The sequence below is a fragment of the Vulpes lagopus genome, chromosome 5, assembly GCF_018345385.1.
Source record: "Vulpes lagopus strain Blue_001 chromosome 5, ASM1834538v1, whole genome shotgun sequence".
Classification (NCBI taxonomy): domain Eukaryota; kingdom Metazoa; phylum Chordata; class Mammalia; order Carnivora; family Canidae; genus Vulpes; species Vulpes lagopus.
The window spans coordinates 100371758-100388516 of record NC_054828.1 but is presented as its reverse complement, the minus strand read 5'-3'; the positions used below and the strand labels follow the sequence as shown (position 1 = coordinate 100388516).

General features: G+C 41.6%; 1 long non-coding RNA gene across 1 annotated transcript; it reads left to right on the top strand.

Moving 5' to 3' along the window:
* Positions 1-516: 516 nt before the first annotated feature.
* Positions 517-3774, top strand: LOC121491985. Its single transcript, XR_005988090.1, has 3 exons — positions 517-1109; positions 1187-1321; positions 3209-3774. It is a non-coding gene; the product is annotated as an uncharacterized LOC121491985 (long non-coding RNA).
* Positions 3775-16759: the final 12985 nt, after the last annotated feature.

The window sequence follows — 16759 nt, the reverse complement described above, 5'->3', positions numbered from 1 at the left end:
TACCTCAGTTTCCATTTATAGTTTCCAATAAAGGTTAGAATTAGATCAAATTAGAATTTTGTAATCCTCTGAGGAAGCTAAAAGTATAGCTTAAATTGTGAATTCTTCTTCACAATGTCAGAGCCCAACAACCTCTGACATTTCCATTAATCCTGAGCTGCATTTTTCTGGACACTTAGTTGTTATTATTATTATTATTATTATCTCAGAGGGCAACAGTTTTGTATGATGAGGGGGTCTCTGGTTGGTTCATTTGCTTATATAGACTCCCTTGAAAGAGCCAGAGCTATCCCAGAAAGATAAAATTCAAGCTCTCCAAGTCAATGATGCCTAAATATGGTGAGAGACAGCATCTCTCTGAGATTAGGACCAACAGCCAGCTGCCTGCCAGCCAGCCCAGATAGCACTGCTATTTTTACCTTCTTAGGCTTGTGTCACTTGACTGCCCTTGCCACCAACCCTACTCCTACCACTATTTGTATTCATTACAAATGTCCAAAAATCTCACACTCTTAGTCCTACAAGAGATATAGGAGCCAATAGGATGCCTCCAATCTAATCAGGGAAGCACTCCTGCCAATAAGGAAGCCCTGCTTAATTATGAAATCATCTCAACTCCTTGGGAATCTCTAGTTTGTACAACGTGACTCCACCATCAGGAAGCCTCTGGCTTAATAAAAGAAACCCAGCTTGCTGCCATGATGAAAGTTTCCCCAGAGTACCTGGCTGGCTTAGTCCTGTGGGGCATATGACTCTTGATCTTGGGACCATGAGTTTGAGACCTATGTTGAGTGTAGAACTTACTTTTAAAAAAAAAGTTTCCCAGAAAATGTGCTGATGGCATTGAGTGGGCAGTAAAAATAACCAAGAACTTGCAAAGCTGGAGAAAAGACCTTGAGATCAACTGCTTGGGCTGGAGCTCCAAGACTGCAGAGTAGAGACAAGCTAAGAAGAGTCTATCTTTTGCAACTGGACAAAGGACATCATGAGCTGACCAGAAAAACAGTCTATAGAGTAACTATCTTTGATAGAAATAATAAAGATATAAACTGAACAGCCTAAGTTTTTAAGTAAAAGAAGAGTCAAGATTTTCTGGCAAAAGATTGCAGGTGAGCACATGCATTCACTTTCTCTTCTGTGAGACCCCATGAAAACTAATTTTTTAAATTATAAACCCTGAATACAGGACAAAAATGAGAGGAGTCCTTTAGCAGAGGAAGAATTTCAGCCCATTTCTGGCAATATTAATGCCAATAAAGAAGAGCTGATGAAGCAAAGGAAGTGGCTTGGGAAGGGTCAAGACTTGGAAACATCAGACAAGGTGGGTGATAAAAGTGAAAAGTGAGCATGTAACTTAAAATCTGTATACAGAATGGTGACTGACACTGGGCTGACAGAATGCACTGCAACCAAGGCCAGAGAGAGAAGGGAGATGTGTGTGTATATAGGGTTGGGGGTGGAGAACAGAGGAGAGAACAGTGGAGGAGAGCTCTTCTCTAGGGAACTTTTGTCTAGGAGAACAGAAGTAGCAAGGCTTGTTGATGATACCTCAGAGCAAAGAAAGCAAAGAAATCATAGCATTTCAGAAAGCACCCACCCGAGCCTCCATTCTCACTCCAACCAAAGCCTCCCAGTGGCCCCAGGCATACTGCTTAGTCCCTCATCTTCCCATATAAATGACAGCCAGGGATTTCCCAGATACTGAGAAAAGCCTGCAACATGAAAGAAAATTATAGAAAGCTTGATCCTCATCCATCATAATCAGAAGTCAAAAGATAACGTCTGAAGTTGATAACTCAAGGAAGAATGATATAAGCATATTATTTAGAACTAAAAACAGGAACAGATAAAAAGAGTTTTCTCAATAGCAGGACAGGAGATAGGGGAGTGAAGTGGGATAGGCATCTATTGTTTTTTATCATAAGCCCTTTGATAATATTTGGTTAGGGTGAAGTTTTTTTAACTTTTAAAATATTTTTAAGAAAAGGTCACATTGTGAAGTTATTGCCATAAAAGGAATCATCAAAATAATTCATTGCTATGTAACTTAACTTTGTGTTCCTAGAGTTCTCATTTTTGTTCCTGAATTTATTTTAAGCAACCAATGCAAATGGAGATTCTCCAGCAGTTATTTCATACATGTCCATATCAGGTAGTAAGTACTTCATGCTTCAGGGAATTGTTATAAAGAAGGAACCAGATTATATTACCCCTAAGGAATTTAATGGAGGGTTTTCTTTTTTGTTTGACAATTAAGTCAAGGAGAAAAAAGAAATTAAGACCTAAAGGATGAAGTCAGAGTCCTCCACCACCCCCAATACTTCTTGAGCACATACTATGTGCCAGGCAATGTCCTAGATGATGGATATGCCATAGTGACTGGACAGACAAGGTACTGTCCTAGAACTAACATTCTAGTCAGAGATGGGAGACAAACTATAGATAAAGAAACAAATAAATAAATGGAGGTATCATTAGATGCTGTCAAGAAACATGCAGATAATTCAAATGGTTTGATGATAGAAAGTGGTTCATTAGCTACCTTAGTGTAGATGATCAAGATGACATGATCCCTATTTGAGGGATGACATTTAAGCTGAAGTCAAAATAAAAAGCCTTGTAAAGCCTGGGGGGTGGGAGAGAGGGGGAAAACATTCCAAGCAGAAAAACTCTAAGTGGGAAAGGGATAGAGCTTTAACATGGCATATGTATATATTCAAGAACAGAGAGAAGACCATTCTGGCTGAACTTAGTAGGTAAGAGCAATGAGAAGATAGTAACAGGATGATGTAGGAAATGTGAGGACCAGATCACATTGCATTTGTAAGTCATAGTAAGGAACTCGGATGTTATTATAATCATAACATTGTGTAAGGAGAGCCTTAAGCAAAAGAGAGATCTGATCCAGGTTTTCAAACCACTTCCTACCCAATCTGCGCAGCCTGCCCACAGAATAGTGAGAAAGCACCGTTTTTTTAATGTTTAAGTCAGTACCCTTTGGGAATGGTTTGTTACACAGCAAAAGCTAACTGGTTACAAGAATACAGAAAAATCAATTTACCTCTCACCAAGAAAAGATTCTCAAATCACATACTTCAGGCTCAGGGCTGTCTCCTTCTCCTCAATAACTTCTGAAAAGTATCCATCTTTTTCTGCCTAACATGTCATACATCTATTGATTCCCCCTTTGGACCCTCACCTATCCTAGGGGAAGAAAAGTTAATGGCCCTGGTCAAGATAAGAGCTGGCCCTGTCAGAGGTGTGTACGAAGGGATCTGATTGGGTGACAATGGAACCCAAGTTAAGCATGTGGTGACAAAGTCTGAGTAGCTGCATTGCAAATACAGGGTGGGACTGACAAGAGTGTAACTCAGAAGACAGCAGGGAAGAAATCTCCCTGAGCAGCTCTGCTCTGAACTCTGCCCTATCCAAGAACTCTTCACCCAGCCAAGAGATCCGCAACCCAGTGGAGAGTCCATGGACTCAGTAAGAAAGAGTTTACAGCTTCCTTCCTCAAAAGTCTCCAAGATAAACAGAATAAACACCAGTTGGTCTCAGCTGGTCGCACGTTGGCCTGCCTGGAAGAGGGGGATGCCAGAGATAGCTTCTTGAGGTTGCTCCCAGCCCTGCATTTCTAGGAAATAGACAATTATGAACAACATGGATTTTATTATCGTGACATCTCTAAGGTCTCTGCATAAAGCCTATATTTAAAAATATAAACATGTAAGTGAAAAAAAATGTCAGGGGAATAAATATTTGTCTTAAAAGAGACCATCTGTTTCAAATTTTTATTTAAAAAAAAACGCAACATGTGTTTTATTTTAAATTTGTATGTGTGTTGTTATCCTTGGGTTAAGTATTAGGTAAATAGACAGAAGCATTGAGAATCCATTTTCCAGCAAATTTTGGTTAGAAATCCTTGCACACGTGATGCAGGAGATAATTTGGGGGCTAATTGGAGCTTTGTGGGCAGCCAACCCTTTGCAGCCCTCTCCCCCACTCAGTCCCTGTGTGATGGGGATGAGGGTTTCTCTGGCACTGCTGTTTGTTTTGGACAAGATGACATTTTACACCTCAGCCGACACAACACATTGCAGGCGCTCCAGGACAGCCAGCTTCCAAATGTGGGTGCGGCCAGCACGGCAGAACCACAGGGCTCACTTTTGTTTGGGCCCCAGATGCAGCCTCAAATCTCAGTCAACTTGGATGCAAATCCTTTTCAGTGGCTGTAACCAGGCTGGCTGGTGTGAGGGCGGAATGGCAAGGAAAGACAACTATGAACTGGTCTTGCTGGACAAATGGGGGGAAACATGAAAGAAGTCATTTTGGAAAGGGGATACGATATAGAATTGTGAAGTAGTGTGGTATGCTTTGGAAAATGGCATTAATTTGGAGTGCCTGGAGATGAAACTGGAGTGGTGGCTGGAAACCGTGAACACCTGTTCGGAGCTGCTCCTTCCCCTATTCACTGTGGGTGATTCTGGTGGAGGGGGCTGCCAAGCTCTCCACTCAGAACACACCATTTCCCCCTGGACACAGCCATTGGTGGAAGAGTGTTCATGTTACCCAGTTAGGTCCAAAAAGAGTCCTTTTCAGGGGGACTTCCAGAGATCTGTGAGAAAGAGCGCTTGCCTCCTAAGATGATGGGCTGAAAGGAAGGAAGGCATCTTTCTCATTTCTATCATGCGGAGAGTTCCTGCTCTTGAATTAAGGCCAGCATAGAAAAGCAAAGAGGAGAGAGGGAAAGTTGATTGACCTTATTTCAGTTCCTGGATCCAACTACACCTAATCAGGTTGTTTCCATTTTTACCAAAATTGGTCAGAATTGGGTTTCTGTCTCCTGCAGCTAAGAAATTTTTGGCTAATACAGTTGGAATCAGAAGCAAAAAATTAAACTGGCAACAAGAAGCAGACAACCCTGCCTGATATAGGCAAGAGTCCAGTGGCCCCCTATGGTAGAGAGAGTTAGCAGCCCACCAAAACATATGCTCCCACTCCATTATATAGGGTTTTTACTGGGAACTGGATGCCCAGCCAACAAGATGCCCATTACATTTCCCAGCATCTGCTCCTGCCTTGTATCTGGACATGGTATCCGAGGCCCAGAGGGATGATAGCACCACAAGATAGAAAGAGTGTGTATCCCTGACACATCACACTGAGAACAGCCACCACCAAAAAGGTGCATAGACAGCTAATGTCAGCAAGAAATAAATTTCCACTGAGTTTGAGCCATTAAGTCATTTGGGATCTTATTTTTTACAGCAGCTCTGGTTCCCCTAATTAATACACCCCCTTCAACATTCTGGAAGTTGCTTGCAGTCCTCAAAGTCTGCACCTCACTCCTTTACTCTCTAGTGCCAGAATTACTCAGATCAGCGATTACTGCTGGTGAAATCTGTCACCACAGCATCTGTCAGTTTCATGCATTTACAGAGCACCTCCTATGTGCCAGGATGCATACTAGCTATTCAGGGTTACAAAGGTGAATTAGATGTGCCATATTTCATTGACTCTAAGTCACCATTGGTTGTGAGACATATCATTATTTTAGGTACCACTAAAAAAAATTAGTACCACAGAGAAGATATATTGCCAATTAAACTACGACATGTCATCAAAAGCTATTCTAATTTCAGAAATGTAATTGAGTGGAGGGGAGTGCATCTTAAAACTAATGAAATGCAGTATTTCTCACCTTCAGGAAGCAGAGATCTTATAGGGGAGGCAGATAAGAAAATATATATGTACCATGTGATACAAAAGCATTAACAGGTATGCGAACGGTTCAGCTGGAACCCTGAGAAGTAGTTGACATAGCCATAGAACTGGGGAAATCTTCACAAAGATGACATTTGAGCTGAATCTTGAAAGAAGAAGAATGGAAGTGAATGCCAGGAGAGATTCTCCCCAGGGCCAGCAGGGCTAACAGGTCTTCTAGACGCCTTCTCCAAGGCTTTAGAGGGGCTTTCATGATTCTCCGGAGACTACAATGGTTTAGCAGAATCTCAAAATACTGTAGCAGTAAATTCCAATCTGACAGCTTTATTTTCTGGATAAATGGAGGTTAATCCCTTAGGTGCCAAGGCATAATTTTAACTGGATATTTTTAGTGGAAATCCTTCCAAAATGCACCATAGTAAACCCTTGGCATCTGCAAGGGGTACCTCAAGGGGTTTTGGTGAATCTCCAAATTCATGAATACAGCTAAGCCTAGACAGACTCCTGGCCGCTCAAGAATCACATTTACATGAAAAGCCACAGGTATCCAGTGTGCAGCCTGGCACCACACATCACCCTCCCTTGCACTGACTCTACAGTTTTCCTCTTGCTTGATGAGCAATTATATGTAACTGGTACATTGACCACGCATGACTTATGATGTAATCAAAGCACAATTTTATTTTCGTTTCCCATTATCCCTTTAAACCTGATTCCATGTGGGTAGTCTTCCTCTACCGCTGAATAAAAACTCCTGTTGGTCCATGGCTTTTTAGTTCAGTCTTGGACGATTGACACACAAAGTCACTTAAAACGACAGATACAGTCCCAATTCAGTAACTCGAATGTCCATTTCTATTTAATAATTAAACTTAAGAACATGTCTTCCTCCCTCTCCATTGTTCCACTTGGCTTTAGGCTGGAAGCTGTCTTGGGAAGGGAGGGAATGGATGGTGTCTCTATCTGCTTTGTGTGTCTTTTACACACACACACATACACACACACACACACACAGTGGGGAAGGAGTCAGAGCACTGCAACAGCTCTCTCCAGAGAAATTTCCTTTTTGATCTATTCCCCCTCTTCAGTGCCACAACCATTTCATATTCTCAAGATGGATAAGATGGTGTCAACAGTTCTGTTTGCTTCGTACGTTCTGCAGGTGATGAGCTAACTCTGTAATTTCACATCTATTGTTCCTTGATGTATCTAATTTTAATTTTTAACACCCTATAGGATATATTGTTATGGACTTAAAGTTAGTGTTTTCCGTCCAAAATTCATAGTTTGAAGCCCTAACTTCCAACATAATGGTATTTGGAGATGAGGCCTTTGAGAGGTAATTAGGGTTCATGAGGTTATGAGGGCCCCACCTTCATGGGATCAGTGGCTTTATAAGAAGAGGAAAATCTAGGGCAGCCCAGGTGGCTCAGTGGTTTAGTGCCACCTTCAGCCCAGAGCCTGATCCTAGAGACCTGGGATCGAGTCCCACATCAGGCTCCCTGCATGGAGCCTGCTTCTCCCTCTGCCTGCATCTCTGCCTTTCTCTCTCTCTCTCTCTCTCTCTCTCTGTGTGTGTGTGTGTGTCTCATGAATAAATAAATAAAATCTTAAAAAAAAAAAAGAAGAGGAAGATCTCTTCTCTTCTCTCTCTCCTCCCCCTTTCTCACTCTTTCCCTCCCCCATCCCTCTTCCACAACCCCACTCTGCTATGAGAGGACACAGCATGAAAGTAGCTGTCTGCAAGTCTGGAAGAGAGTTCTAACCAGAATCCAACCATCTGGCACCCTGATCACAGGTTCCAGCCTTCAGAACTGTGAGAAAACAAGTCCCTGTTGTTTAAGCCACCTTGCCTATGCTGTTTTGTTATGGAAGTCCCAGCTGACTAATACAATTACTAATCAGAGAACTTACTGAAATAGTTTTACTGACTGCTTTCTCTAGTTTCTATGCACACACATCAAAGGCACTCAAAAATATTTTTTTTAAAGATTTATTTATTTATGAGAGAGAGAGAGAGAGAGAGGCAGAGACACAGGCAGAGGGAGAAGCAGGCTCCATGCAGGGAGCCTGACGTGGGACTCCATCCCGGGACTCCAGGATCGCGTCCTGGGCCAAAGGCAGGCGCCAAACCGCTGAGCCACCCAGGGATCGCCCGGCACTCAAAAATATTTACAAATAAATGAGTGAAAGTCTAGAAGAATGACAGATTCCCTCACTTCAGATGTCTAAGCCACTGCATAAGATTACATTCCATTCTGTGTGTGATTTTCTTTGTTTTTTAAATGTGCACATAATACATGAACAGCATTCTTTTGTGTATGTATACGTGTGTGAAACAACACACAAGTAGACAGAGGAGAGAGTAGACATTCCCCTTCGCCAGCCTCCTCCCCAGCCCATCGTAGAGACATACCTATGAAAGATCATTTCAGGTGTTTCTAAATCTTTCCTCATATGATGTTGCAAAATACATCTTTGACATGCCTTTTTGGGCTCACGTGCAAGTGCTTACCTGGGTTAGATGATTTATACACTGCAAGTTTGGCTTGCCTCGGCCACATTGCTGTCCTAAGGGCAGGGTTGACACCCCGCACCACCAAAAGTTGCCCCCACACACCCAACACAGAATATTTTAAGCTCTTATCAAGTTTTTATCAATCTGATATTAGAAAAAAAACATCCTGTTTTTAACTTTTTACTGCAAATTGCTTTTTCCTATTCTGTGTCTATTTTTCTATGGGGTTGTTTGCCTTTTAATTGTTATTTTATAGAAACTCTATTTTGTGGTTATTAACCCTTTGTCTGTTATATATGTTACAAACACTCTTTCCTAGGCTGTCATTTGTCCTTTAATTCTGTTCATGGTGTCTTTTTGTTTTGGACAAAATCTTTTATTTTTATGTAGTCAAATATAACAGGTGTCTCCTATCCAGCATTCTTTGCTATTTCCAAGATAAATAAAATATTCACTTAGATTTTCTTCAAATACTTTGAAAGTTTTTGTTGTTATTATTGTTGTTTGGGATTTTATTTCATTTAGCTCCTTATTCCATCCAGAATGGATTTTTATACATGAGGGAAAGGGGAGAGCTTTTTTTTTTTTTTCCTAAATTTCCAGTGGTCCCAATCTCATTATTGAGTAATCTGGTCATTTTCCCCATCATTGGCAATGTCACCTTCATTGCTCACTAAATTACTACCTGAGGGCATGCGACATGTGTATGGCTGATATTCCACTCTAACCTCTCCCAAATATCTCCTTTCCTAAACTTCTTCAGTTCCTTCACTACCATCAGGACTGGGTTCAAGGGGCAGGGGGATGCCTGGGTGGCTCAGTGGTTGAGCGTCTGCCTTCAGCTCAGGTCCTGATCCTGGGGTTCTAGGATCAAGTCCCACATCGGGCCCCCTGCGGGGAGCCTGCTTCTTCCTCTGCTTCTCTCTGTGTGTCTCTCATGAATAAACAAAGTCTTTAAGAAAAAAATGGGAGTGGGCTTTGGGGGTGGAGCTGTTTCTCATGTATACACATACATTGAAGATTTCACTTCCATGATGGAAAACAGAATACAAATGCTTGAGACCATTAGTAAGAGGCTCCTTCCCCACCCCAGGTGTGCTCTGTGGACACATCAAATGTGTATTTCAGCAAATACCAAATTCTTACACATTAGGGAGCATGCAAGCTTCAGATGCACCTATTGCGTCCCAGATCACTTTCACACTCCATCCCTAGAGCAGATTAGATTATATGCCACTGTTGTTGACCTGGAGTGGACACCGGCCTAGGCTGCTACTTAGGATGTAGACTGTTGATACTGATCTAGAACACCTCTGAATGGTGGGGATGACAGTCCATGGCAGTGGAATTCTGTTTCTGGATATAAAAAGTATGCAGACATGTCTTAGAGGGATGTGTTCTAGAATCATCTCTCTCCAGCTTATTTCCTAAACATATCCTGGATATCCAAGATGCCAATCCCAAACTCCTCTGCTACCATGCAGAACAATAAGAGGCATTCTTGTAATGTAGATGATGTTTCATTGTCTCAGATTAGAGGTGACCTGAAAATAAATTTGCCATACAAGGCAATTATTTCCAGAAAGTCCTCAGATCAACTGTCCTAAAACTAAACATGCTATCTCTGAGAAGCAGTCCACATTTTAACTGATTCATAAATAACAACCCAGTACAAGTTACTTCATTTAGTTACCTTGGCACTAACGTAGCGTTTGTCTTGGATAGGGTCCTGACAGTAGCACTGCCCAAAGCCAGGCATGCTCTGGTGTTTTGCCAACATTTTATTTGGCTGTGGCAAGAGTCTGGTTATACCAGTCTTAAACATTCTTAGCCACGGGCACTCCTTCAGCTGTGCTAAATGAGGTAGGCCTTGGGGGCCCCTTTTGCCCATCCATTTATGCACTAGAATGGGCTCAAGGCAAATTCAGAACAGAGTCCTGGTCTTGCTGGTGGGCAGTGACAGGAGGGCTCAGTTTTCCAAAGGGATGCCAACCTCCCCCATACTCAACTCTCAAGTTAAGACATATGGAGAGATACTCAGTACAACAAAGAGGGCTGCCCTCAAGGTCCAGCTGGGAAGTACAGTTTGAAAGCCCCAACACTGAATATTTATTTAAAAATCCTACTGAGAAAAAAACACTATCCAGAGAGGATTGCTTGAAGGATAAGCAGTACATCCATGCTTCCAGATTTTCTAACACCAATCCCGGGATCCCTCCAGAGCAGCCACAACACAGATACCTGGAGTACATCACATTGGCCCCAATAGAATTGTTTTTGCTGACCTGTTCTTGGTGTGATGCCATCAGCATTTTTTAATGTAATTACAAGAAACAGTCCCATGAAAAGCACCATTATACCTGGGGTAACAAGGCTGCTGAAGACATTGTTCATTACATCACACGGGTGTTTTCGTTATTAAGTATCCTCAGGGGTAATTCCGTCTGAATTTGTACTAAAAATAGTGTTTCTTCCAAGCAATTGGTTCACTTGTATGTGGCATGATTTTCTAGAGGGTGCTGTGAGGGACACTAGGCCAAGAGGCAGTTAACTGATGTTCCAGGAAAAAGGGACACCATAGTTCAAAAAAACAAAAACAAAAACAAAAAAAAACAAAAAACAAAAAACAAATCTCGAGGCCCAAACTAGTTGTTTTGTCTTTACCACAGAACTTCTCTGAGTCCCTAATATGCTAACGTGCTGTCTATAATGTTACAAAGCATGACATTTACTTGGTGACTGAGATGATCATAATAACAGGCCACAGTCTTTGGGTCGGGCTCTGACCATAGAAGTCAGTATCGTTACTTATATGCCAAAATTACCTTCCCTTACCCACCCCGAGACTCTGACTCACACTGCCCAGCACCCTTTCAGCCTGGCTAGAGGCCCTGAAGTGTGACACGATGACTCTCAGATCTTGTCTCTTGCTCTCTCTCCTTCTACCTCTCCCCAACCTGACTGTACCCCAACACAGGCACTCATGCTCAGGAGAACCATCTGAGTCTTCAGACACTCCACTGCTGACCTGTGGGGTGGCTGTTCCTCTGAATTCTCACAGATTGGCTCAGGTCCCATTTCACAGGCTGTCTGCTCCTGCCCCAGCCTCGGCTGCTCCAGCTTGTCAGGGTCTCTTATTTCTTTCTTTTCTCTTGTGTCACCTGGTTATTTCTGGAAGATTTGGCAAGACTTGGAGGGAAAATGCTGACATTTTATAGACATCACTACATAATTAAGATTCTGCTCTCCATCTATACAAGCAATAGACTCATTGAGGGCATGGTTTCCTCTTGGAATACCTAACATTTTCAAAAATTTGTGGCAACGGTTACTGGAGCTCCAAGGCTGCCATTTTGCAAGGAGGTTGTTCCTATCTCCACCACCATCTACTACCCACCCCCTTTCTGGATTCAAGGCTAAGGGAATGCCTTAGGATTCTAGAAAACTACATTCTGATTATGGCAGACTGTTGCTTATCAATTTCCCTCTCCTTTAGCGATAGAAGCCTCAATTTTTAGCTAGCATCTGGCCATCTAGAATAAATAATACATTTCCCAGCCAACTTTGCAACTACAAGTGAACGTGTGACTGAGTTCTAGCCAGTGAGTTATAAGTAGAGCTGACATTTGTAACTTTTAGGAAATCTTTAAAGGCTTGCCTTTCTTAATCTAACTCTTCTTTCTTGTGGTTAGAATGTAAATGTGATGGCTGGAGCTCCAGCAGCCATCTTAAACCTTGAGGTGAAACACCAAGGAAAACAGAGCAGCAAAATGCAAAGAGCCTAGATCCCTGATAATTGTGGACCTATCATGCAGCCCTACACTCCCTAACTCTGGATCCTTGTATGTGAGTGAAAAATAAATATTCACCTAGTTTAAGCCTCAGTTATTTGGTTTTTTTCTCTGTCTTATAGCCATACTTTGTCCTAATTAAAACACTGGGTAAGTGGAGTTTTACTGAAACAGGCAAGAGCCTTGGATTCATAGCCAAAGGTTAAAAGGACTCTCAAGAAGGAACTTTCCAGTTTTCAAAACAAAGAGAGCATGTGAACAGAGAGTGAGAGGTAAAGCCACTAGATCCACAGAGATAACTGACCAGAGTCATGCTGGGAGCCTCTGTTACTTCAAGCACAGTTCCTGAATCACCACCATCAGTATCTCCCAGGAATTTATTAGAAATGTGGAATCTCAGGCCCACCCCAAACCTATTAAATCAGAATCTTCCTTTCTGAAAAGTTCTCCAGGTGCTCCATATGCACACACAAGCATGATATGCACTGCCTTAAATGGCCTTTGATGTCACATAGAAACAAAAAACAAGGCCACAGTTCTATTCATCACAAGGAGCTGAAATTGGACAGAAATTATTTTGGAAAAGATAATTCCTCCCCCTGCCATTGGAAAAACTCCTACTACTCAAGATTATAGCAGAGAAATAGCCTGGCCATTCCAGGGTGTGCACAAGGGGAAAGAAAAAAGAGTTAATGAATGAAATTAGAACACTTACTCTGTAAATGCTAGGATAAAACTAAATTCTCACACTTCTTACCAGAAATAACCAAAGTCAACAAAATAAACTGATCTAGAAGAGAGAATTCTATAATGTAAAAACTACACTAGAGGAATATCATTAAGCCCTAGAGAATACACAGTATCTGTAGAAGATACTTCCTACTAAGTACAAGTTGAAAGTTACAAAGCACATGGGGAAATGGGGCGCTTGGGTGACTCAGTCAGTTAAGCATCTGCCTTTGGTTCAGGTCATGATCCCAGGGTCCTGGGGTGGAGCCCTGCATAGGGCTCCCTGGTCAGTGGGAAGCCTGGTTCTCCCTCTCCCCTTGTCTGCTGTTCTCCCTGCCTGTGCTTGCTTGCTCGCTCGCTCTCTCTGCATCAAATAAATAAATAAAATCTTTTTTAAGGGATCCCTGGGTGGCGCAGCAGTTTGGCGCCTGCCTTTGGCCCAGGGCGCGATCCTGGAGACCCGGGATCGAATCCCACATCAGGCTCCCGGTGCATGGAGCCTGCTTCTCCCTCTGCCTGTGTCTCTGCCTCTCTCTCTCTCTCTCTATGACTATCATTAAAAAAAAAAAATCTTTTTTAAAAAACAAAGCACATGGAGAGAGATGCAAATGCTAAAAGTGAGAAAAATCAATCCAAAGGAATTCCTGAATATGGAGCATTGCGAAAAGGAATTTAAAATAAGTTTGCCTAAAGCATTCTAAAGCTAGAAGAAGAACATAAATCCATAGAACAAGCACAGGACAGTATGAGAAAAGAAGTGCTGGTTGGAAAAGAACCAAAATGAAGTTCTAAAAATGAAAAAAAAAAAAACATAATCATTCAAATTAAAAAACAACCATTTCTAATGGTTGGTTAATTCATCCATTGACATCGCTGTAGAGAAAGCCAGTGACTTGAAGCACATGCGAGGAAATCCTCCAGAATACAACACAAACATAGTAAGGACATTTTTAACATATGAAAAGGAAAAAATATATGAAAAAGAGATTGAGAAACATAAAGAATGTGTTTTAATATTCTCTGTCAGCTGGTGCTGTAAAAAAAGAGACAACACAGAATAGAGTGAGAGGTAAGATTTGAAGACATGATGGCTAAGGACCTTCCAGATTTGAAAAAAGGCTCTTAGCCTTGGGTTGAAAAAGCACACAGAATAAGTAAAAACAAATACACACTTAGACACATGCTCATGAAACCACAGAACATCAAGGGGAAAGATAAGACTTTTAAAGATACTGGAGAGTAGAGCAAGATTATCTTCAAAGAAATGTCTATCAGATTGATATCATCCTTCCTATTGGCAACAATAGCTGCCAGAGATGAGACAATATCTGAAAAAGTGCTAAGGGGGAAAAAGTCCATCTGCAGTTCTATATTCAGCTGACCCACATCTGAGATGAGGGACAAAGGAAAGATACTTTCAGAGAAAGATTAAGAGTTAACTAAACACAGATCTTCACAGAATAACTACTACAGGAGGACTTCAGAAAAATCAAAAGTGAGATGGAATGGTAAGAAGCAATTGTGTGCAAAAGAAATTATGAACACATTGGTAAGTCTAAATAGGTGCAGATTCTAAAAAATACTAGTAATGACAAATGGTGAGTAAAAATGTGGTAAAACGAAACAATAGACCAGGGAAAACAGGAGCCAAGTTAAAGCATTCTAAGTTCTATGTCTTACTTAGGAAGAGAATAGATATATCAATTAACTTAAGGTTTGTTCACAAAATATGAAGTATGGGTGTTAAAAATGTTAGGGAAACAACATAAATAATAAATACAATGTGTGATTCCCAAAGTGGAAGAAATATACAGCCTCGATATGGACACATCCTCATAAAGTGAGTGCAAATCACTTGAAGGAATGCACATCAATTTCATGATAGAGATTGTCTCCAGATGAGATCAGAAAGCAGTTCAATGAAGATTTTAGCATGATCAGTACCCTGTTTTCTTTTCTTGAAAAACAAAATGTAAGCAAATATTCACTTAAACTTAGCTATGAGATGTTATTGTATTGTTTCCTCTATACCTCTCTGTAATTTAAATTTATTTTTTCAATTAAAAAAAAGTTTAGGGATCCCAGGGTGGCTCAGCGGTTTGGCGCCTGCCTTTGGCCCAGGGCGCGATCCTGGAGTCCCGGGATTGAGTCCCGTGTTGGGCTCCCGGCATGGGGCCTGCTTCTCCCTCTGCCTGTGTCTCTGCCTCTTTCTGTCTTTCTATCATGAATAAATAAATTTAAATTTTTTTAAATGTTTAAAGGAAGGAACTATGAATCCAAAAGGGTTTATGTTTGCTTAAGGGTGATGAAGGAGGGAATAGAGAGCCCAGCTCTGTGCCAGAAGGATGATACCCACTGGGAAGCATCCAGGTGTTGCAGGGATGGGAGAGGCTTCAAGGGCAGGACTATTGTAGGGTTCCAAGGCCCCATTCCCACCATGGTCTTTGCGCATCTACTTGGTTTTATATAACATTCTACAATAGCTTCTGCTCACCCTGCATGAAACCATCCAGTCTTGGGTTTAGCTCTGGCACCTGTAGATGTGTTAAGGGACCTTGTGAGGTGCAGCAAACTCATTAGGGAGCAAGAATTTGTGAGTGTAGATGGAAGATGGGGTCAGAAAAGGTGGCCTGTTCTATATGCCACATATACCTTTGTATCAATTATCTCATTTAGTTATAGCCTCATAAACAGCTCTTTAAGATGAGTATTATCTTCACAGAACTACTATTTTGCCTGACACCTCTTTCCCCCATGAACTGCAGAGTTGGATCTGGAAATAATAATAATAAAGCAGTGACATGTCCTCTCACTAAGGCCTCCAACATTACTTTTAAACCTTGCCCATGTTCCTTTGTCCCCCCGCCCCCCAAGACTTCTGTCCTCTACTTTTGACTCTGAGAGACTTCCTACTACCTGCACCCATTGGCTTGCTGGCCTGAGTCTTCACAATTGGGCTGCATAAGTCTAGGATGAGCCACTGGCTCTTCACCACCTACAGTCATCAACTTGCCCATTTCACTTTGCAATTTACCCAAGCTAAGAGTAGAGCAGGAGATGTGAGGTGAGGAGGCCCCACATTTACCTCTCAGGTGTGTAAGCAAGTATCCATAGGGCAGGGATGGGACCTAATAATATCTGTGGTGTGCACTGGAGGCTTTGCTCATATTTGCTCATCTAACCTTCCCAACAAGTCCACAAAGTATCACTAGCCCCATTTTAGATGTGGAAAGGCAGCTTCATAGAGGGTAAGTGACTTCCCAGAATTAGGAGGAGTTGTTTCTCTTGTGGAAATGGATGAAGATACATAGGCTCTAGAATCCTGAGTATATGACTCATAGTCTTCTGTGGCGATCCTTGGGAAGTCCTCCAAGGGTTACAAATGCCCTAGGATGATGATGATGATGATGATGATGATGATGATGATGATGATAGTAACAACATAACAGAAACATTTACTAGGTGTTGAACACATATCATGTACTTTATATACATTACGTACTACTCTTAGACCTATAACAGTTATCAGATAAGTACGATAACGACCCCTATTTCACAGTCAAGGAAACTGGAAGCTTTTAAGGGTTAAGATATTTTCCACATTAAAGCCTATAAAATTATGTGGTGGAATTTCAACCCAGGTTATCTGACTTTAAAAACCAAACGTGTAACCACTGGATTAGTCAGGGTTAGGTCCTATACGTGACAGAAAATTCCAATGTAGCCATGATTTAAACAAGACAGTTTATTTCTTTCTGAATTAAAAGAATGCTAGAACCTGATGATCCAAGGCTATCTGGCATTTCCTCTATCCTCGGCATCCAGCTTATCACTCTGTCATGCTACAGTATGTCCCTCACGTCCTTATGTTCTAAGGTGGTTGCTAGCATTCCAGCCATCACATCTGTATTAGTGAGATAGAGGGGGAAAAGCAAAGGTCAAATATCACTCATCTTTTAAGGATGTTTCCTAAAAACCAATCATACTAGGTTTAAGA